A 24,933-nucleotide genomic window follows, 5' to 3' on the forward strand; every position below is an offset into this window, starting at 1 on the left:
GGAAAGTCTAAACCTTGTCTGTGGTATTCCGAGTAGGATCTGGGAAGGGATGGCTGCGACGAGCTTCAAACTCGCGAGTGCTGGGCGTAGTGACAGACGCAAAAGGATCAATGGATCCTATTCCAGTATGATCGAGAACCGACAGATGATTAGCCATGCAGTGACAGCGCATTGGACCATTTTCACTGAGAGGACAGGATGTAGCCATTGACAATGGTGACGCCTAACATACAGCTTGCCATAGAAAGGATTATGAATGATTGGATGAAGACAATAGGAAAGCAGAGGTTCAGGAGGAACAAGCATCTTCGTACACTTATCTGAAACTCTCACCAATGAATTACATAAGTATCTCTATCTTTAATTTTCGTTTTATTTATATTTTAATTATATTTTAATTATCAAATATCCATAATCATATGAATCTGCCTGACTGAGATTTGCAAGATGACCATAGCTTGCTTCAAGCCGACAATCTCCGTGGGATTGACCTTTACTCATGTAAAATTTATTACTTGGACGACCCAGTACACTTGCTAGTTAGTTGTGTGAAGTTGTAACAAAGAATTAAGATTATGAACGTGTGTACCAAGTTTTTGACGCCGTTACCAAAGAATGAACCGTCATGATTTCTGCGCACCAAGTTTTTGCGCCGTTGCTGGGGATTGTTCGAGTTTGGACAACTGACGGTTCATCTTGTTGCTCAGATTAGGTAATTTTGTTTTAATTTTAAGCTTTTTATTTCTTATTTTCGAAAAATACAAAAATTTTTTTTTCTTTTTTGTTCTTCCCAAAATAATTTTCGAAAAAAACCAAAAAAAAATCTTATAAAATCATAAAAACCAAGAAAATTAATTTGATGTTTCTTGCTTGAATCTTGTGTCAGTTTTTAAGTTTGGTGTCAATTGCGTGTTTATCTCTTTCTTGCATTTTTCGAAAATCCATGCATTGCATTCTTCATGATCTTCAATTTGTTCTTGGTAAGCCTTCTTGTTTGATCTTTAAAATTTCTTGTTTTGTGTCTTTTCTTGTTTTCCATATGCATTTTCAATTTGTTAGTGTCTAAAGTTTGAAAATTTCTAAGTTTGGTGTCTTGCATGTTTTTCTTTTCTTCAAAATTTTCAAAAATAAGTTCTTGGTGTTCATATTGACATTCAAAGTGTTCTTGGTGTTCATCTTGACATTCATAGTGTTCTTGCATGCATCATGTGTTTTGATCTAAAATTTCCATGCATTGTGTCTTTTTTTTGTGTTTTTCTCTCTCATCATTAAAAATTCAAAAATAAAAAAATATCTTTCCCTTTTTCTCTCATAAATTTTCGAAAATTTGAGTTGACTTTTCAAAACTTTTTAAAATTTAGTTGTTTCTTATGAGTCAAATCAAATTTTCAATTTAAAAATTCTATCTTTTTCAAATCCTTTTCAAAAATCAAATATTTTTCATTTTTCTTTTACGATTTTCGAAAATTTCAAATTGATTTTCAAAATCTTTTTCTTATTTTTATTTCATATTTTTAAAATTAGTGCTAACAATTAATGTGATTGATTCAAAATTTTTAAGTTTGTTACTTGCCTAGTAAGAAAGGTGCAATCTTTAAACTCTAGAATAATACCTTTTTAGTTTCTTGTTAGTCAAGTAATCAACTTTGATTTCAAAAATCAAATCTTTTTAAATTTCTTTTTCAAAATCAACTTCAAAATCTTTTCCAACTTCTTTTCTAACTTCTTATCTTTTAAAAAATTGATTTTCAGATCTTTTTCAATTAACTACTTGACTTTTTGTTTGATTTTAAAAGTTTACTATTTCAATCATATCTTTTTCAAAACTACCTAACTAATTCTATCTCTAATTTTCGAAAATCCCTTCCCTCTTTTTCAAAATTCCTTTTTAAATTAACTAATTGTTTTAAATTTAATTTAATTTGATTCAATTTTCCTTTTTTAATTTTCGAACTTTGATTTTTATTTTTTATTTTAAATTCAATTTAAAAACAAAAATACTTTTATTTTAATTTATTTAATTTTCAAATTTCTCTTCTCCTCATCTCTTTCTATTTATTTATTCATCTACTAACACCCCTCTTTCACCCAAGAATTCGAACTCATTCCTCTCCCTTGTGTTTGGATTCTTATCTTTTCCTTCCTCTATTATTCTCTTATACTTACATAAGAAATCTCTATACTGTGACATAGAGGATTCCTCTTCTTTTCTGTTTTTTTCTTTTTCATATGAGTAGGAACAAGGATAAGAACATTCTTGTTGAAGCTGATCCTGAACCTAAAAGAACTCTGAAGAGGAAGATAAGGGAAGCTAAAGCATAACTCTCTGGAGAAAATCTGACAGAAATCTTCGAAAAAGAAGGAGACATGGCCGAAAATAACAACAATGCAAGGAAGATGCTTGGTGACTTTACTACACCAAATTCCAATTTACATGGAAGAAGCATCTCAATCCCTGCCATTGGAGCAAACAATTTTGAGCTGAAACCTCAATTAGTTTCTCTGATGCAACAGAACTGCAAGTTTCATGGACTTCCATCAGAAGATCCTTTTCAGTTCTTAACTGAATTCTTGCAGATCTGTGATACTGTTAAGACCAATGGGGTTGATTCTGAGGTCTACAGGCTTATGCTTTTCCCATTTGCTGTAAGAGACAGAGCTAGAATATGGTTGGACTCTCAACCTAAAGACAGCCTGAACTCTTGGGATAAGCTAGTCACAGCTTTCTTAGCCAAGTTCTTTCCTCCTCAAAAGCTTAGCAAGCTTAGAGTGGATGTTCAAACCTTCAGACAGAAGGAAGGTGAATCCCTCTATGAAGCTTGGGAGAGATATAAGGAACTGACCAAAAAGTGTCCTTCTGACATGCTTTCAGAATGGACCATCCTGGATATATTCTATGATGGTCTGTTTGAATTATCAAAGATGTCATTGGACCATTCTGTAGGTGGATCCATTCACCTAAAGAAAATGGCTATAGAAGCTCAAGAACTCATTGACATGGTTGCAAATAACCAGTTCATGTACACTTCTGAAAGGAATCCTGTGAGTAATGGGACGCCTCAGAGGAAGGAAGTTCTTGAAATTGATACTCTGAATGCCATATTGGCTCAGAATAAAGTATTGAATCAGCAATTCAATATGATTTCTCAGAGTCTGAATGAATTGAAGGAATCATCCAACAGTACTAAAGAGGCATCTTCTGAAGAAGAAACTTATGATCCTGAGAACCCTGCAATAGCAGAGGTGAATTACATGGGTGAACCCTATGGAAACACCTATAATCCCTCATGGAGAAATCATCCAAATTTCTCATGGAAGGATCAACAAAAGCCTCAACAAAGCTTTAATAATGGTGGAAGAAACAGGTTTAGCAGTAGCAAGCCTTTTCCATCATCCACTCAGCAACAGACAAAGAATTCTGAGCAGAATCCATCGAGCTTAGCAAATATAGTCTCTGATCTATCTAAGGCCACTGTAAGTTTCATGAATGAAACAAGGTCCTCCATTAGAAATTTGGAGGCACAAGTGGGCCAGCTGAGTAAAAGAGTCACTAAAACTCCTCCTACTACTCTCCCAAACAATACAGAAGAAAATCCAAAGAGAGAGTGCAAGGCCATTGATTTAACCATCATGGCCGAACCTACAAGGGAGGAGGAGGACGTGAATCCTAGTGAGGAAGACCTCCTGGGACGTCCAGTGACCAATAAGGAGTTTTCCTTCGAGGAACCAAAGGAATCTGAGGCTCAATTAGAGACCATAGAGATTCCATTGAACCTCCTTCTGCCCTTCATGAGCTCTGATGAGTATTCGTCCTCTGAAGAGGATGAAGAAATTACTGAAGAGCAAGTTGCTAAGTACTTTGGTGCAATCATGAAGCCGAATGCCAAATTATTTGGTAATGAGACTTGGGAAGATGAACCTCCCTTGCTCACCAATGAACTGAATGCATTGGATAGGCAGAAATTACCTCAAAAGAAACAGGATCCTAGAAAATTCTTAATACCCTGTACCATAGGTACCATGACCTTTGAGAAGGCTCTGTGTGACCTGGGGTCAGGAATAAACTTAATGCCACTCTCTGTATTGGAGAAACTTGGGATCTTTGAGGTGCAAGCTGCCAGAATCTCATTAGAGATGGCAGACAACTCAAGAAAATAGGCTTATGGACAAGTAGAGGATGTGTTAGTAAAGGTTGAAGACCTTTACATCCCTGCTGATTTCATAATCCTAGACACTGGGAAGGAAGAGGATGAATCCATCATCCTTAGAAGACCCTTCCTAGCCACAGCAAGAGCTGTGATTGATGTGGACAGAGGAGAATTGGTCCTTCAATTGAATGAGGACAACCTTGTGTTTAAGACTCAAGGATCTCCTTCTATAACCATGGAGAGGAAGCATGAAAAGCTTCTCTCACTGCAGAGTCAACTAAAGCCCCCACAATCAAACTCTAAGTTTGGCGTTGGGAGGTCCCAACAATGCTCTGAACATCTGTAAGCCTCCATGAGAACTCACTGTCAAGCTATTGACGTTAAAGAAGCGCTTATTGGGAGGCAACCCAATGTTATTTAATTATATATATTTTATTTTCCTTTTTTTATTTCGTGTTTTAGTAGGTTGATGATCATGTGGAGTCACAAAAACTACTAAAAAATCAAAAACAGAATGAAAAACAGCATTGAAATCAGCACACCTTGGAGGAGAGCAGTCTGGCGTTTAAACGCCAGAAACAAGCATTTGTCTGGCATTTAATGCCAGAAACAAGCACCAAGCTGGCATTTAACACCAGAAACAAGCATCTGCCTGGCGTTAAATGCCAGAAACAGGCTACATTTGGGCGTTTAACGCCAGAAACAAGTAGCAATCTGGCGTTAAACGCCAGGATTGCACAACAAGGGCGTTTTACACGTCTAATTGGAGCAGGGATGTTAAGTCCTTGGCCCCACTTGATCTGTAGACCCCACAGATCCCCATCTACCCCACCTCTTCTTCTCTCCTCTTCACACCTTTTCATAACTCTCTTCCCCAAATAACCTCCACCAATCACCTCTATTACTCCTCCAAAACCATCATACAACCCACCTACACCCACCCACTCAGATTCAAACCATCACTCCTTCCTTTTCACACATCATAACCACCTAAAACCCCCTTGGCCGAACCATTCACACACCTCCACCTCCTCTATTTCCTTCTTCTTCTCCTTCTTTCTTTCTTCTTTTGCTCGGGGACGAGCAAACATTTTAAGTTTGGTGTGGTAAAAGTACTGCTTTTTATTTTTCCATAACCATTTATGACACCTAAGGCCAAGAGAAACCTCTAGAAAGAGGAAAGGGAAGGCAAAAGCTTCCACTTCTGAGTCATGGGAGATGGAGAGATTCATCTCAAGGGTCCATAGCTCAGTAGTAGAGCATTTGACTGCAAAACAAGAGATCATGGACCTCAACAAGAGCATGAGGAATTCCCTCACCAAGAAATCCCTGAGATGCCTCAAGGGATACATTTTTCTCCACACAACTATTGGGAGCAACTAAGGATAGGAGCACCAAAATTACTAGGGATGGAGCAACAAAGGCAAGGAAGAGACATAGAGGAGCTCAAAAGCACCATTGGTTCTTCAACAAGAGGAAGACGCCACCCTCACTAAGGTGGACTCATTCCTTAATCTTCTTGTCTATTTATTTTACTGTTTTTCGTTTATTATGCTTTATGTTTATTTATGTTTGTGTCTTATTACATGATCACTAGTGTTTAAGTGTCTATGTCTTAAAGCTATGAATGTCCTATGAATCCATCACCTTTCTTAAATGAAAAATGCTTTAATTACAAAAGAACAAGAAGTACATGGTTTCGAATTCATCCTTGAAACTAGTTTAGTTATTTTGATGTGGTGATAATACTTTTTGTTTTCTGAATGAATGCTTGAACAGTGCATATATCTTTTGATATTGTGGTTTATGAATGTTAAATATGTTGGTTCTTGAAAGAATGATGAAAAAGGAAACATGTTATTTGATAATCTGAAAAATCATAAAATTGATTCTTGAAGCAAGAAAAAGCAGTGAAGAACAAAGCTTGCAAAAAAAAAATGGCGAAAAAAAAAGAGAGAGAAAGAAAAAGAAAAAGCAAGCAGAAAAAGCCAAAAGCTCTTTAAACCAAAAGGCAAAAGCAAAAAGCCAATAGCCCTTAAAACCAAAAGGCAAGGGTAATAAAAAGGATCCAAGGCTTTGAGCATCAGTGGATAGGAGGGCCTAAAGGAATAAAATCCTGGCCTAAGTGGCTAAACCAAGCTGTCCCTAACCATGTGCTTGTGGCGTGTAGGTGTCAAGTGAAAACTTGAGACTGAGCGGTTAAAGTCAAGGTCAAAGCAAAAAGAAGAGTGTGCTTAAGAACCCTGGACACCTCTAATTGGGGACTTTAGCAAAGCTGAGTCACAATCTGAAAAGGTTCACCCAGTTATGTGTCTGTGGCATTTATGTATCCGGTGGTAATACTGGAAAACAAAGTGCTTAGGGCCACGGCCAAGACTCATAAAGTAGCTGTGTTCAAGAATCAACATACTGAACTAGGAGAATCAATAACACTATCTGAATTCTAAGTTCCTATAGATGCCAATCATTCTAAACTTCAATGGATAAAGTGAGATGCCAAAACTATTCAAGAGGCAAAAAGCTACTAGTCCCGCTCATCTGATTGGAGCTAAGTTTCATTGATATTTTGGAATTTATAGTATATTCTCTTGTTTTTATCCTATTTGATTTTTAGTTGCTTAGGGACAAGCAACAATTTAAGTTTGGTGTTGTGATGAGCGGATAATTTATACGCTTTTTGGCATTGTTTTTATATAGTTTTTAGTATAATTTAGTTAGTTTTTAATATATTTTTATTAGTTTTTAAATAAAAATCACATTTCTTGACTTTACTATGAGTTTGTGTGTTTTTCTGTGATTTCAGGTAATTTCTGGCTGAAATTGAGGGACTTGAGCAAAAATCAGATTCAGAGGTTGAAGAAGGACTGCAGATGCTGCTGGATTCTGACCTCCCTACACTCAAAGTGGATTTTCTGGAGCTACAAATTTCCAAATGGCGCGCTCTCGATTGCGTTGGAAAGTAGACATCCAAGGCTTTCCAGCAATATATAATAGTCCACACTTTGCACGAGTTTAGATGATGCAAACTGGCGTTCAACGCCAGTTCCATGTTGCATTCTGGAGTTAAACGCCAGAAACAGGTTGCAAAGTGGAGTTAAACGCCAGAAACAGGTTACAAACTGGCGTTCAACTCCAAGAGAAGCCTCTACACGTGTAAAGCTCAATGCTCAGCCCAGGCACACACCAAGTAGGCCCCAGAAGTGGATTTCTGCATCATTTACTCATTTCTGTAAACCCTAGTAACTAGTTTAGTATAAATAGGACTTTTTACTATTGTATTTACATCTTCGGATCATCTTTGATCAGTTTTATGCTATCTTAGACCTTTATGGGGGCTGGCCACTCGGCCATGCCTGGACCTTGCTCTTATGTATTTTCAACGGTAGAGTTTCTACACACCATAGATTAAGGTGTGGAGCTCTGCTGTTCCTCATGAATTAATACAAAGTACTATCGTTTTTCTATTCAATTCGAGCTTATTCCGATTCTAAGATATTCATTCGTACTTCAATATGAATGTGATGATCGTGACAGTCATCATCATTCCCAACCTATGAATGCGTGCCTGACAACCACTTCCGTTCTACCTTAGATTGAATGAATATCTCTGGGATTCCTTAATTAGAGTCTTCGTGGTATAAGTTAGAATCCATGGATGGCCATTCTTGAGATCCGGAAATTCTAAACCTTGTCTGTGGTATTCCAAGTAGGATCTAGGAAGGGATGGCTGCGACGAGCTTCAAACTCGCGAGTGCTGGGCGTAGTGACAGACACAAAAGGATCAATGGATCCTATTCCAGTATGATCGAGAACCGATAGATGATTAGCCATGCAGTGACAGCGCATTGGACCATTTTTACTGAGAGGACAGGATGTAGCCATTGACAACGGTGACGCCTAACATACAGCTTGCCATAGAAAGGAATATGAATGATTGGATGAAGACAATAGGAAAGCAGAGGTTCAGGAGGAACAAGCATCTTCGTACGCTTATCTGAAACTCTCACCAATGAATTACATAAGTATCTCTATCTTTAATTTAAATTTTATTTATATTTTAATTATATTTTAATTATCAAATATCCATAATCATTTGAATCTGCCTGACTGAGATTTGCAAGATGACCATAGCTTGCTTCTAGCCGACAATCTCCGTGGGATCGACCCTTACTCACGTAAGGTTTATTACTTGGACGACCCAGTGCACTTGCTGGTTAGTTGTGAGAAGTTGTGACAAAGAATTAAGATTATGAACGTGCGTACCAAGTTTTTGACGTCGTTACCAAGGAATGAACCGTCATGATTTCTGCGCACCAAGTATGCATACTGTTTACTTTGTGTTATCCTTTATGTTTTAGAGTCTTGTCCTTCTTTCTAATCTCAATAAAAATAGTTGTTTGTCACAAGTGTGAGTCTATACTTGAAGTTGTTCAAAATAAAAGAATTTAAGGAAGTCTTTAGTATCAAAAGCAAGTGTGGTTAAGAGGAAGATATAATTTGATGATGGAACCATAAAATTAAGCTTTATGATTGAGAATTCTTGCTTGAAACACTAAGACAAAGGAGGACCTTTGGAGAAATGTTATAAAGACTCTCAAACATCTATACAACCAAGAAGTAATAGCACAAACAAGTAAAAAAGTCATGGCCCAAAGCTCTAAGCATCAATTACTAGGAAATCTAAGAAAAAAACAAAGGAAACTCAAAGAGTATGATCCTAGTAAATGCTTGTGATGAACTTTTGTCAAAGAGAGAGGCTTGAGTAGGTAAATTATTAGAGTGTTTCAACACCTAGTACCTTAGACCAGTTGGTTTGGGAGTATTAATTGAAAGCTTATCTAAAGAGCCACTTTGAGACAAAACATCTAGGGTTGTGGTCAAGCAAAAAGAGAGTCAGGAAAAGAAAAAAAAGATGCAAGAGAGAGTGCAATGCTACTTCAAGGTGACAACAAATAAAGAGGACTCTATAACATCATTTAAAAGGAATTCCCAAGTTCTAAGGATTTCAATATAGGAATTAACAATTGAAGAATTTCATGCATGGTTACATAAGTAAATTATCTCATCATCTCTTGATTACCATACACAAGTCTTAAACTTCCTTCACTCATGTTTGCTTAAGAATAACATTTGTGCGTCTTAACTAGCTTGCTTGAGGACAAGCAATGTTTAAGTTTGGTGTTGAGATGAATGTGCATCTTAACTAGATAGCTTAGGATTCTTTTTCATCAAATAAATCATGAATCTTGCTACTAATCAAGTGTTTTTGTGGTTAAGTGATGAGCGGATATTTTATACGCTTTTTGGTATCATTTTCATATAATTTTTAGCATGTTTTATTTAATTTTTATTTAGTTTTCATTAGGTTTTAGTGTTAAATTCACATTTTTGGATTCTACTATGAGTTTTTGTGTTTTTATACAATTTCAGGAATTTTTTGGCTGAAATTGAGGAGCTGGAGCATTGCAGATGCTGTTTGAATTTGACCTCCATACACTCGAAAGAGCTTTTCTGGAGTTACCAAAGTCCAAATGGAGAATTCTCAATGGATATGGAAAGTTAACTTCCAGATCTTTCCAACAATATATAATAGTCCATACTTTGCTTCAGAATAGAAGGCCTGAAACTGGCGTTCAACGCCAGCCTCCTGCCCTAGTCCAAGTGTAGTCCAGCGCCCAAAGGAAGAGACCAGCGTCCAAATGCCCAAAGAGGACCCCCTAGCCAGTGTTCAACGCCCTAGAGGCCTCATAGCACATGGATGTCATCAAAGCTCAATCCAAACACTCACCAAGTGGGCCCCAGAAGTGGATTTTAGCACTAAAAATACTGTTTTACGCTTCTTATATAATCCTTAGTCATTAGTTTAGTATTTAAGGGATATTTTGCATAATCATAGAAGACTTTTGGCCATATTTTCGTGTATCATTGTGTTTTCTATCAATATGAGTTTTTAAACCTCCTAGATTGAAGGGATTGCTAAACCCCAATTTGGTGGTTTATCTTGTGTTGATTTTAAGGAATTTTATCAACTTTTCTCACATTTATTCAATGAAATAGTATGGTTTTGTAATTCTCCTTTAATTTGTACTTGAGTGTAAAAATATGCTTTTTAGACCTTTAATTTGCTAGTTTTAATTCACCTTTGATTCCACTAGATGCCTTGATGTATTTGTGAGTGAATTTAGGTTGAAAAGGCTAGGAATGGATCAAAAGAGTGAAAGAAAAGCATGCAGAGTGGAGAATTCATGGAAAATCAAGGATTTGGAGTGCATACATCGACGCGCACGCGTAACACATGTGTACACGTGGATATGAAGTCGCATAGCGACGCGTACGCGTGACATGACGCGCACGCGTGGGAAGTAAAAATGCTTTACTAAGCCCCCAAACATCAATTCTAAGTTTAGTGTTGGGCAGCCATTAACAAGCACTAAAAATAAAGGTACTAAGAAGAAAGTACCTAAAGGCTGGAGGGACAAGAAAGTCCCCACTGAAGGCCTCTCACCTGGTATGAGAGTTGTCTTCACCAAGAAACCAGTCATACCACATACAGTGAGTCGTGTCCTGTCTCTAGAGCATGTGGAGCTCATTCATGAGAAGACAGGAAGAAAGTTCACTATAAGGGGCAAAATTTTTAGCCCATACTCACCTCCGTAAGGAGCTAACCGTCAAGCGAATGACGTTAAGAAGCGCTTGTTGGGAGGCAACCCAACCCTAACTAATTATTTTTATTTTCCTTCATTTTATTTTTCTTTAATGTTTATTTAGGTTCATGATCATGTGCAGCAGTCAGAACAGAGACAGAAATATTAAGCAGTGAAAACAGAACACTCTGGATGGAGTGTTGCTAGCATTGAACGCCAGACAGGGAGCACTGGCTGGGCATTCAACGCCCCCAATGGGCAGCATAGCTAGCGTTGAACGCCAACCAGGGAGCAGACCCTGGGCGTTCAAACGCTAGTGCAGACGGCAGGGAATCTGAATTTCCTAAGCCTCTCAGAACTAGTGGATCTGATAAACCACTATTTTATGATTTATCTTGTACTCAATTGAGTGGTTTTTATCAAGTCTTTGCACACTTATTCATACTAATTGCATGGTTTTACATTTTCCATCCTAATTTTGTGCTATGATTGAAAACATGCTTCTTTGGCCTTAAATTACTAATTTTAAATCCTCTCTTATTACCATTCGATGCCGTGATATGTGTTTTAAGTGATTTCAGGGTTTATAGGGCAGGAATGGCTTAGAGGATGGAAAAGAAGCATGAAAAAGTGGAAGGAATACAAGAAATTGAAGGAATTGCTAAGCTGTCCAGCCTGACCTCTTCGTATTTAACTGACCATAACTTGAGCTACAGAGGTCCAAATGAGGCGATTCTAGTTGCGTTGGAAAGCTAACATCCGGGGCTTCAAAATGATATATAATCTCCTATAATTGCTCTGAAGATAAGCAATGCACACGCGTGCATCATGCGCACGCATTGCATCAGCGAAATTTCAGCGTTTTTGAATTCGTCCCCAGCAATTTCTGGGCTGTTTTTGGCCCGGTTCTCGGCCTAAAAAACACAGATTAGAGGCTATATAGTGGAGGAATGAAGAGACCTCTCATTATTCATAATTTTAGGTTCTTAGATGTAGCTTTTAGAGAGGGAGGCTCTCTCCTCTCTCTAGGATTTAGGATTCCTAGTTTTATGCTGTTGAGTTGGATATTACAAAGAGTTGCTACCTCCGTTGAAGTCATTATTATTCTAGTTTGTTTTATTTTTCCTTTACTCTTTCATATCCTTAATCTTTATTCAGAGTTACAATTGGATTGTTTTTAGAATTTATTAATGCAAGAAGTATTTTTCCATTTAAATTTTATTATTTGTTTAATTGCTTCCAATTGATTTTAATTATCATGTTCCCTTTTTACTTCTCTTATAAGACAACGAAGATGGTATTCATGTTGACAGAGTAGACTCCCAACTTGACTTGGGAGTTGATTAAAAGGAGACCCTTGAGTTGGAATGCTCAAGTGATTAGTTAAATTGGAAGTTGTTGGCTAATTTTCTATTTACTAACACTAGTCCTTCCCAAGGGAGAGGATTAGGATTTGCGAATAAGAGTTAGCTCAATCACTTGACTTTCCTTTATTTAGCAAGGGTTAACTAAGTAAAAATAACAACCTTTTGATACTACACTTGAGAAAATCCAACAAGGATAGAACATTCAATTAATCATTCTCCCAGTCAAGGCTTTTTATTTTAATTACATAAAACCTCTTGTTAATTTTCATTACTTTAATTTATAATTATTTATTTTCCCATTCCTCATCCCAAAATTTCTCAAAAAATCTCATAACAAATAATAAACACACTTCCCTGTAATTCCTTGAGAGACGACCCAAGATTTAAATACTTCGGTTATTACTTTTTAGGGGTTTTGTTACTTGTGACAACCAAACTTTTGTACGAAATGATTCTTTGTTGGTTTAGAAACTATACTTTCAATGAGAATTTATTTGTGAAATTCTTTACCGATAGAAAATCGGTTCGTCAAAATGGCGCCGTTGCCGGGGAATTGCAAACGTGTGCCTTATTATTGGTTATTATAAATAATTTTGCTTTTTCGCTCTTTGTTAGTGTTTCTAGTTTTAGGAGTTTATTTTCATTAATTTTTATTAGTTTTTATTTTTACTTGCTACTATGAATTCTCACCCCTTTCACTATGAGTCTAGTTCAAATTATGTTGCAGGGAATGGACGCTATAATGAGAAAATGCATCAAGGTCAGAATAATCAAAGATGGGAGGAGCCACGAGGATTTGATCAACCCTTTCGGCAACAACCCCCTCCAATGTGCTATAACCAACAACCATTTCTATGATGCATACCAAGACAATAGTTATGGTGGACCTCTTCGTGGCAACCAACCTCCACCAAATTACTATGATTAAGAGCCATTCCAGGATGCGTACCAAGATGATGGATATGGTGGACCCCCTTGTAGTTACCAACAAGCCCCACCATATGCTTATGAACCACCGCCTCAACATAACTTTGAACCACCATACTCAGAAACCCCTTTTCTACCATTCACCCCCATATGACCCTGATCCTTACCTACCATACCAAGAGCCATACGAACCATACATAGAACCACCACCTCAATATACACCATCTCCATATCCTTATCAAAATGAACCACCTTCTTATCATAAACCCTTTCTCCCAAGTAATGAACCCTCATATCCATCCCAATCTCCAACGAATGAAACCCTTGGTGTACTTCTTCAAAGGCAAGAAGAGATGGAAAAGAACGTGCTAAATTTCGGAGTCGCCTTGGGCGAGTTAATAAATCAATTAGCCTCCCAATGCTTGAGCACTCACAGCGCCCCCATGGCTACATGTAGGGAATCAAATGAAGAGCATAGCATGAAGGAGAGATCAGAAACGCCGGTGGAACATGAGGAACGTGACTTTGTATTGGAACAAGTGGAGGAAGCTGTAATAGTTGAAGAAGAAGAAGTGGTTGCAGACTTAGGAGATGCTGAACCTCTATGGGAACCTCAAGTTATAGAGCCTCCTTCTAAGGAGTTTGAATTTGATGTTGAGGAAGGTGTACAACCTCCAAGGCATATCATGGCTGGAGACTTTGCAGAGGTTGATCAAGAGATGGAGATTAAAGAAGAAGAAGCACAACCTCCCATGCCCTTGGTAAGTAACGAAGAAGAGATTGAATAGGAAGAAAGCTACCAAGAGAAAGAGGTTGACATTGAAGAAGCTTACAAAGAGGTGGAAGTTGTCAAGGAAGAGCTCAAAGGAATGGAGCTGGAAATCACCTTGCCAAAGTTGTTAGAGACCTCTTCCCCTAAGCCATCACCATCCATTCCTTCATTCAAGTGGGTAAATCTTTCATCTCTAAGCTTAATTAGCCCACTTGAATATGCCTTGCTTGAGACGGATGGGCAACTTAGAGCTCTTTGTGGCGTTAAGAGTAAGAGGAAGCTGGTTAGTGGTTGGAATTATCATGCAAGGTTCAATATGGTTGCATGCTCCAAATTGAAGTACAAAGGTTGGTATAATTCTCAATTGAATGGGTCTAGGAAGTTGTTTGGATGTCTCAGTGAGAACTCCAATTCCTCACCACCCAAGAGGAAAAATGATGATCAACAAGAAGACGGGTGCAAAAGCAAGGTTTGGGACACTGGAATTCATTCCAACAATCAGCACTCTTGGGGCCTTGTCACTTGCTTTGACTTGCTTGAAGGCTTTATACACCTAGTTTGGGATCTCGGAGGCCATTGGAATTACAAATATTGGTGGAGATTCCTGGATGAGTTCAAGCACAAGCCTCCATGACAAGGAGCTCACCAAATGTCCAACTCAAGGACTCTAACTAAAAGTGCTAGGTGGGAGACAACCCACCATGGTATGATCTTTTAATTTTATTCTTAGTTTTATTTTATTTTAATTTTTATCAATGTTCATTTATAATTTCTGCATAATCATCTGCATCTACATACTGCATAAAAAAAAGGGATCGACGCGCAAGCGTCTACGACGCGCACGCGTCGTGTGTGACTACGCAACAAAAAGAAAACGAACTAAGAGTTGCACTGGAGATGCGCAGGAGGGGTGCGTGGCGCACAAGCCACCCAATGCATACGCGTGCCTCACGCGTATGCGCCCCCTACAAAAAGTTCAACCCATGCGTAAGCATCAGCGACGTGTACGCGTGGGGCATGAAAATCGGCGTAAAAGCATGTTGAACAGAGAGTTGTGATGGTCTGGGACTGGCACTGTGCTAGAGGCACAACATCACCCACGCGTACGCGTCCCTGACGTGTGCGCGTCCTTTTGCTTCCAGACCACTCACGCGTATGTGTGGGCAACGCTTACGCATTGAACGGCCAACTCAGTTTTCACGCGTACACTCACGCGTATGTGTGGGCAACGCTTACGCATCGAATGGCCAACTCAGTTTTCACGCGTACACGTGATGCACGCGTAGGCGTCGTGCCCCGTTTCTAAATTCTTACTTCTTCCTTCTCTCCTTTCTACTTCTTTCTTCCTTCTTTCTTACTTTCTTCTTCTTCATTCCTTTAACCTCTCATCTTTATTCTCTTTCATTCTATTTTACTTAACTTATTTGTATACTTTGATTCATTGCATTTTAATTTTGTGCATATTTTTTTCTTTTCTAAATTTATTATTTTTTCATTGGTGTTAAATTTTCTTATTCAACTGTTGTCTCTTTTCTGGTATTATTTTGGTGCTTAGTGACTTGTTTTACAATGTTGGATGATATTATTTTTCTGTCAATGTCAATCTTTTATGATACGTGTATCCCTTTTGCATTGACATGAATTTATATTGTCTTCCATTACCCACACTCTCTTCCCCTTTGTTGCAATTTTTGCACTATTGATATGCCGTTTGTTTCTACTGTCTTCTCTCTTGCATGTTGTAGCTACCATATAATTGTGACCCTCATTATGTGGCATTAACCAACCCATGTTTTATTTCTTTTCCTATCTTTGTTTCTGGGTTACTTTTCTCCCTTTTTCTCTTCCTTCAGGATGGCCATCAAGAAGGGAAACGGAAGACTTTTACATGGGGCAACAGACAAGTCCATCTGCACAATCTTTGGAGAAAAGCGTCAGTTGGAGAAACCCGTCCACTTGCACATCTCAGCATGCACCGAGGACGGTGCAAGCTTTAAGTGTGGGGAGGTCGACAACGACTTCCGTGGGTTAGTTATTTTCTTCTCAACACCAATGTTTTATTTTATTTGTTAGTTCATTGTTGCATTTGCATGTTTGATTGCATGTTTGTTTGATTTTGTGCATTTAGCTACTACTTGGTTGAAATAATATTTTCTTTTCAAGACCCCTTTTTATATATTTCACTAATTTAAATTGAAAAATTTGTGTTAAACTTGCTTGAAGATTGTAAATTGGAACATGGTTTTTGAGCTAAGAACACACAACCCAGTGAGATTTTTGAGCCTAATTGTATGGTTATATTATCTAACCATGATATTTTATTCTTGTGTGTTTTCTTCTCTATAATTGTAATCTTTATTTTGTTCCACTCTATAAGTCCAATGTTTAGTGTATTCATATGCATGCATATGATTGAGCCCATTATTTGATTTTTGCTCACTTATCCCAAATAGCCTACCCTTTCAATTACCTTTGTTAGCCACCTTGAGCCTGTTAATCCCTATTTGTTCTATATTTTACCACATCACTAGCCTTAAGCAGAAAAACAAATTAATTACCCCAAATTGATGTTCAAAAAGGGGAGCTAGTTTTGAGGTTACATGAAGAGAAGATGGTCCTCAATGTCTTCAAGGCGATGAGTTACCCCAAAGAATCCATAGGAGAATGCATGATGGTAGATACTATAGGGAAGCTAGTTCAAGGAGTGTTGGAAGAAGAACAACGTGAAGAGATTATGGAGCTGGAACAACAAGCATTAGGTGGTGAGTTACCACAAGAGATCATGGAGAATTCAATCATGCTGAACCACATGGATAACAAGGAAGTAGAGGCACCAAAACTATAGCTGAAGACCCTGCCTCCAAGCTTGAAGTATGCATACTTGGGTGACAACAACACTTACCCAGTGATCATTAATTCAAGCTTGAGTGAGGAGCAAGAAGAAGAGCTTCTCCAAGTGATGAGACAACATAAAGATGCTATAGGATGGACACTTGCAGACTTGAAGGAAATTAGTCCTTCAATGTGCGTGCACAAAATCCTACTTGAAGAAGGAGCCAAGCCCTGAAGACAGAAACAAAGAAGGCTGAACCCAACCATGAATGAAGTGGTTCAAAAAGAGGTGCTGAAACTGTGGCAAGCTGGGGTGATTTACTCTATCTCAGACAACCCTTGGGTAAGCCCAGTGCAAGTAGTCCCAAAGAAAAGAGGGATCATTGTTGTACCAAATGAGAAGAATGAGCTGATACCTACAAGAACAGTGACTGGTTGGCGCATGTGCATCGATTATAGGTAGCTTAATGAGGCCACCCGAAAGGATCACTTCCCCCTACCTTTCATGGATCAGATGCTTGAAAGATTGGCAGGACATGAGTATTATTGCTTTCTGGACAGTTATTCTGGCTACAACCAAATTGTTGTAGACCCTAAGGACCAAGAAAAAACCTCATTTACTTGTCTATATGGTGTTTTTGCTTATAGGAGAATGCCCTTTGGATTGTGCAATGCACCTGCAACATTCCAAAGGTGCATGCTCTCCATATTTTCAGACATGATTGAAAGATTCATTGAGGTGTTTATGGATGACTTTTCTGTTTTTGGTGATTCATATTCTAATTGCTTGCACCACTTGTCCTTGGTGCTAAAGAGATGCCAAGAAACCAACCTTATTCTGAACTAGGAGAAATGCCACTTTATGGTTACAAAGGGGGTGGTTCTTGGCCACAAGATCTCAAAAAGAGGCATAGAGGTGGACAAGGCCAAGGTGGAGGTGATTGCAAAATTACCCCCACCTTGCAATGTCAAAGCAATTAGAAGTTTTCTAGGACATGCTGGCTTCTATAGGAGGTTTATTAGAGACTTCTCCAAGTTTGTCAAACCATTGAGCAACCTGCTTGTCTCTAATGTACCTTTTGTTTTTGATAAAGAATGCCTGCTAGCCTTTGAAGAGCTTAAGAACAAGCTCTCCTCTGCACCTATCATAGCACCACCCAGCTGGGATCTACCCATTGAGTTGATGTGTGATGCATCCGATTTTGCTGTTGGTGTTGTTTTAGGATAGAGGAGGGACAAATTGGTGCATGTTATTTTCTATGCTAGCAAAGTCCTCAATGAGAATCAAAGAAATTATACCACTACAGAAAAGGAATTACTTGCCATTGTCTTTGCTTTTGATAAATTTAGATCATATCTTATTGCCTCCAGAGTAATTGTATTCACTGATCATGCAGCACTCAAATACTTGCTTACCAAACAAGAGTCCAAGCCCAGACTAATAAGGTGGATCCTATTTCTTTAAGAGTTTGACATTGAAATAAAAGATAGGAGTGAAACAGAGAACAAAGTGGCTGACCACCTCTCAAGGATCCCACAGGAAGAAGATGATGCGCCCCAACTTGCAGTGAATGAGAGTTTCCCTGATGAGCAGTTGATGATGATCCAAGAAGATCCTTGGTTTATGGACATAGCCAATTTCAAGGCTATTAGAGAACTACCAACCAACATCAACAAACACATGAAGAGGAAGCTAATAAAAGATGCTAAACACTACATTTGGGATGAGCCCTTTTTATTTAAAAAGTGTGCTGATGAGATCTTGAGAAGGTGTATCTCCCATGAGGAAGGGCAGGAAGTACTTTGGCAATGTCATGGCTCAGCATATGGAGGCCATTTCAGTGGGGAAAGAACTGCAACCAAGGTGCTACAATGTGGATTCTATTGGCCAACCATGTTTAAGGATGCAAAGGAATTGGTATCAAGCTGTGATGAATGCCAAAGGACTGGCAATCTACCCAAGAAAAATGAGATGCCACAGAGGTTTATAATGGAGTTAGAATTGTTTGATGTATGGGGAATTGATTTTATGGGACCTTTTCCTTCCTCTTACTCAAATAATTATATTTTGGTGGCTGTAGATTATGATTCAAAATGGGTAGAAGCCATAGCCACAACAACAAATGACAATAAGGTTATGATGAACTTCTTGAGAAAGAATATCTTCAGTAGGTTTGGAGTGCCTAGAGCTCTCATCAGTGATAGAGGAACACACTTCTGCAACAAGAAACTTGAAGCACTCCTCTCTAATATGGAGTAAAACATAAAGTGGCAACTCCATATCATCCACAGACCAACGGACAAGCTGAAATTTCAAACAGGGAACTCAAAAGAATTCTTGAAAAAACTGTTGGAGGCTCAAGAAAGGATTGGTCTAAAAAGCTGGATGATGCTTTATGGGCCTACAGGACAGCCTTCAAATCACCTATCGGGATGTCTCCATATCAATTGGTGTTTGGCAAGGCTTGTCACTTACCAGTTGAGCTTGAACATAGAGCATTCTGGGCTCTAAAGATGCTAAATTTTGATGACCAAGCTGCTGGAGAAAGGAGGCTAATGCAACTCAATGAGCTGGAGGAGTTCAGAAATCAAGCATATGAGAATCCAGAGATCTACAAGGAAAATACAAAGAGGTGGCATGATCAAAAGATAACAAGGAGAGAGTTCACAGAGGGACAAAGAGTGTTGCTATACAATTCAAGACTTAAGTTCTTTCCAGGGAAGCTCAAGTCTTGATGGTCTGGACCCTTCACCATTCTCAAAGTGTCACCTTATGGTCATGTAGAGCTCATGGAAGACAAAACACAAAGAACTTTCACTGTGAATGGCCATAGACTCAAGCATTACTTGGGAGAATCTCTGGATGAAAAGAGAGTGAGCTACCATCTCAGCTAAAGAAGGAATAACGTCAAGCTAGTGACGCTAAAGAAGCGCTAGTTGGGAGGCACCCCAACACCCTATATCCTTTTGATTTACTACTTTCTTAGAAGTAGCTTAAAACTTGTTAGTTTAGGTAGCTTAAGTCTCAGTTTAATGTTCTATTTCATTGCCTTATAAAAGTAGATTGAAGGTGGTAGATTAGGAAGTTTAGATTTCAGTTTTTAATAGTTAGTAGCTTTACATTCTATTTCTTCTCTTTCTGAAATGCAACTTGATGAACATATTTTCTGATGATGAGTAATTGGGTTGGGAACTGGCTAACAAGCTAAGTTTGGTGTGGCCACCAACCCACTTAATCTAGGCTCACAACCCTTTGTATGAATTTAATATTAAGAAGTAAGCTCAGAGATTAAGTTTGGTGTGGCCACCACCACACAAAGATCACCTAGCAAGCCCAATGCCATCCAAGTTAAAAGCATTTAATAGATTGATAAATGTATGAAAGTTGGTTTTAAATGTGTTCGGAAGGGGTTTAAAAGAAAAAGAATGTGAAAGGATAAAAGTTAATTCACCCTTATGAACACATTAAAAACCCAATGATGAACACAATTTATTAGATGCAAGGGAATTAAGTTTGGTGTCCCAAGGGACACTCATCAGTTGCAAGTTCATTTGCTCAAGGAATGTGAAGGATTCTTTTGTCATTACTGATGGGATTTTTGGTTTCATTTTTCAAGAGAGAGAATGGGGCCCACATGATTGATAAGTCATCAAGAAGAGAGTCAAAGTGTATTTACACTTTGGAACTCAACACATGCAGGAAGCAAAGTGGGATAAGGATTGGCGCCTCTTCCCACATTAGGTGCCACTTCCCAAGTGGGAAAACATTGAATTGCTTCCAATTTCCACCATTCAGACCACACTTTCCACCCCTATAAAAACCCCTTATTTTTTTCCACCTCTCCTCACACTTTAAACCCCAACCTCACACACAAAAAGACCCTCACAATTCCTTCTTTCTTTTCATCTCCTGGTGCACGAAATTGTGATCTCCAGGCTCGAACAAATCCTGGTAATGGCTCCAAAGCTTGGTGCTCTGATCTCAATACATAATTGTCACAACTTCGATACAACTAACCAGCAAGTGCACTGGGTCGTCCAAGTAATACCTTACGTGAGTAAGGGTCGAATCCCACGGAGATTGTTGGTATGAAGCAAGCTATGGTCACCTTGTAAATCTCAGTTAGGCAGATATACAGTGATAATGGTGTTTTCGAATGCTATATAATAAAAGAGGGATAGAGATACTTATGTAATTCATTGGTAGGAATTTCAGATAAGCGAATGGAGATGCTTTCGTTCCTCTGAACCTCTGCTTTCCTGCTATCTTCATCCAGTCAGTCTTACTCCTTTCCATGGCTGGCTTTATGCAAGGGCATCACCGTTGTCAGTGGCTACATCCCCTCCTCTCAGTGAATAATATGCTCACGCACCCTGTCACGGCACGGCTATTTATCTGTCGGTTCTCGATCATGCTGGAATAGGATTCACCCTCCTTTTGCGTCTGTCACTAACGCCCAACAATCGCGAGTTTGAAGCTCGTCACAGTCATTCAATCATTGAATCCTACTCAGAATACCACAGACAAGGTTTAGACTTTCCGGATTCTCTTGAATGCCGCCATCATTCTAGCTTATGCCACGAAGATTCTGGTTAGGAGATCTAAGAGATACTCATTCTAGCTTAATTCATGTAGAACAGAAGTGTTTGTCAGGCACGCGTTCATAGGGGAGATGGTGATGAGCGTCACACATAATCATCACCTTCATTACGTTCTTGGGTGCGAATGGATATCTTAGAAGCGAAATAAGATGAATTGAATAGAAAACAGTAGTACTTGCATTAATCTTTGAGGAACAGCAGAGCTCCACACCTTAATCTATGGAGTGTAGAAACTCTACCGTTAAAAATACATAAGTGAAGGTCCAGGCATGGCCGTGTGGCCAGCCCCCTATGGTCTATGAACAATGCGTTCAAAGATGGTCAAAAAGACTAGTAAAAGGTCCTATTTATAATAAACTAGTCACTAGGGTTTACATGAGTAAGTAATTGATGCATAAATCCACTTCCGGGGCCCAATTGGTGTGTGTTTGGGCTGAGCCTGAGTGTTGCACGTGCAGAGGCCATTTGTGGAGTTGAACGCCAGTTTCTGTGCCAGTTTGGGTGTTCAACTCTGGTTTTGGATCCTTTTCTGGCGCTGGACGCCAGATTTGGGCAGAAGGCTGGCGTTGAACGCCAGTTTACGTCGTCAATTCTTGGTCAAAGTATGGACGATTATATATTTCTGGAAAGCCCTGGATGTCTACTTTCCAACGCAATTGGAAGCGCGCCATTTCGAGTTCTGTAGCTCCAGAAAATCCACTTTGAGTGCAGGGAGGTCAGAATCCAATAGCATCAGCAGTCCTTTTTCAACCTCTGAATCTGATTTCTGCTCAAGTCCCTCAATTTCAGCCAGAAAATACCTGAAATCACAGAAAAACACACAAACTCATAGTAAAGTCCAGAAATGTGAATTTAACATAAAAACTAATGAAAACATCCCTAAAAGTAACTAGATCCTACTAAAAACATACTAAAAACAATGCCAAAAAGCGTATAAATTATCCGCTCATCACAACATCAAACTTAAATTGTTGCTTGTCCCCAAGCAACTAAAAATCAAATAGGATAAAAAGAAGAGAATATACTATAAATTCCAAACTATCAGTGAAACAAAGCTTCAATCATATGAGCGGGGCTTATAGCTTTTTGCCTCTTGAATAGTTTTGGCATCTCACTTTATCCATTGAAGTTTAGAATGATTGGCATCTATAGGAACTTCAGATTTCGAATAGTGTTATTGACTCTCCTAGTTCAGTATGATGATTCTTGAACACAGCTTCTTTATGAGTCTTCGCCGTGGCCCTAAGCACTTTGTTTTCCAGTGTTACCACCAGATACATAAATGCCACAGACACATAATTGGGTGAACCTTTTCAGATTGTGACTCAGCTTTGCTAGAGTCCCCAATTAGAGGTGTCCAGGGTTCTTAAGCACACTCTTTTTTTTTTGCTTTGGACCTTGACTTTAACCGCTCAGTCTCAAGTTTTCACTTGACACCTACACGCCACAAGCACATGGTTAGGGACAGCTTGGTTTAGCCGCTTAGACCAGGATTTTATTCCTTTAGGCCCTCCTATCCACTGATGCTCAAAGCCTTGGGATCCTTTTTATTTTGCCCTTGCCTTTTGGTTTTAAGGGTTATTGGCTTTTTCTGCTTGCTTTTTCTTTTTCTCTCTTTTTTTTTTCTATATTTTTTTTTCGCCCCCTTTTTTTTTTTTCTGCAAGCTTTGTTTTTTGCTGCTTTTTCTTGCTTCAAGAATCATTTTTATGATTTTTTAGATTATCAAATAACATGTCTCCTAGTCATCATTCTTTCAAGAGCCAACATATTTAACATTCTTAAACAACAACTTCAAAAGACATATGCACTGTTCAAGCATTCATTCAGAAAACAAGAAGCATTGTCACCACATCAATATAATTAAGCTAAGTTCAAGGATAAATTCGAAACTCATGTACTTCTTGTTCTTTTGAATTAAAACATTTTTCATTTAAGAGAGGTGATGGATTCATAGGACATTTATAACTTTAAGACATAGTTACTAACTACTAATGATCATGTAATGAAGACACAAACACAGATAAGCACATAACATAGAAAACGAAAAACAGAAGAAATAAGAACAAGGAATGAATCCACCTTAGTGATGGTGGCGTTTCCTTCTTGAGGAACCAATGATGTCCTTGAGCTCTTCTATGTCTCTTCCTTGTCTTTGTTGCTCCTCCCTCATTGCTTTTTGATCTTCTCTTATTTCATGAAGCATGATGGAGTGCTCTTGATGTTCCACCCTTAGTTGTCCCATATTGGAACTCAATTCTCCTAGGGAGGTGTTGATTTGCTCCCAATAGTTTTGTGGAGGAAAGTGCATTTGAGGCATTTCTGGAATCTCATGGTGATGAGCTTCATATGCCTCTTGAGCTCCATGACTGGGCTCTCTTGCTTGCTCCATCTTTTTCTTAGTGATGGGCTTTTCCTCTTTAATGAGGATATCTCCCTCTATGTCAATCCCAGCTGAATTGCATAGGTGGCAAATGAGGTGAGGAAAGGCTAACCTTGCCATGGTGGAGGACTTGTCAGCCACCTTGTAGAGTTCTTGAGGTATAATCTCATGAACTTCCACCTCTTCTCCAATCATGATGCTATGGATCATGATGGCCCGGTCTATAGTAACTTCAGACCGGTTGCTAGTGGGAATGATTGAGCATTGAATAAACTCCAACCATCCTCTAGCTATAGGCTTGAGGTCCAATCTTCTTAGTTGAACCGGCTTGCCTTTGGAGTCAATCTTCCATTGAGCTCCTTCTACACATATGTCCATAAGGACTTGGTCCAACCTTTGATCAAAGTTGACTCTCCTTGTGTAGGGGCGTGCGTTCTCTTCCATGTATGGCAAGTTGAACGCCAACCTCACATTTTCCGGACTAAAATCTAAGTATTTCCCCCGAACCATTGTAACATAGTTCTTTGGATCCGGGTTCTTACTTTGATCATGGTTCTTGGTGATCCATGCATTGGCATAGAACTCTTGAACCATTAGGATGCCGACTTGTTGGATGGGATTTGTTAGAACTTCCCAACCTCTTCTTTGAATTTCATGTCGGATCTCCGGATACTCATTTCTTTTGAGTTTAAAAGGGACCTCAGGGATCACCTTTTTCTTGGCCACAACATCATAGAAGTGGTCTTGATGGGCTTTGGAGATGAACCTTTCCATCTCCCATGACTCGGATGTGGAAGCTTTTATCTTCCCTTTCCCTCTTCTAGAGGATTCTCCGGTCTTTGATGCCATCAATGGTAATGGAAAAACAAAAAAGCTATGCTTTTACCACACCAAACTTAGAATATTGCTCGCCCTCGAGCAATAAACAAAAGAAATAGAAGAAGAAGAAGAAGAAATATGGAGAGGGAGAGGGAGATGAGGTTTCGGCTAAGAGGAGTGTAGAGGGGTGTGTTGTGTGAATTTGATGAAGAATGGAGGTCTTTATATAGGGAAGGGAGGGGGGGTTAAGGTTCGGCCATATGGGTGGGTTTGGGTGGGAAATTGGTTTTGAATTTTGAAGGTAGGTGGAGTTTATGAGGTAGGTTTATGGGGAAGAGTGGATGGATGTGAGTGGTGAAGGTTTAGTGGGGAAGAGAGATTGAGGTGATTGGTGAGGGGTTTTTAGGGAAGAGTGTTTGTGGGGTTGTGTGAAAGAGAGTG

The 24,933-nt window shown here is 38.9% G+C and overlaps 1 non-coding gene across 1 annotated transcript; it reads right to left on the reverse strand.

Annotated features, from left to right (window-relative positions):
- Positions 1 to 2,760: 2,760 nt before the first annotated feature.
- LOC112753723 (small nucleolar RNA R71) lies at positions 2,761 to 2,868 on the reverse strand. Its single transcript, XR_003178094.1, has one exon. It is a non-coding gene; the product is annotated as a small nucleolar RNA R71 (small nucleolar RNA).
- Positions 2,869 to 24,933: the final 22,065 nt, after the last annotated feature.

This window comes from Arachis hypogaea, chromosome 15 (assembly GCF_003086295.3).
Source record: "Arachis hypogaea cultivar Tifrunner chromosome 15, arahy.Tifrunner.gnm2.J5K5, whole genome shotgun sequence".
Taxonomy (NCBI): domain Eukaryota; kingdom Viridiplantae; phylum Streptophyta; class Magnoliopsida; order Fabales; family Fabaceae; genus Arachis; species Arachis hypogaea.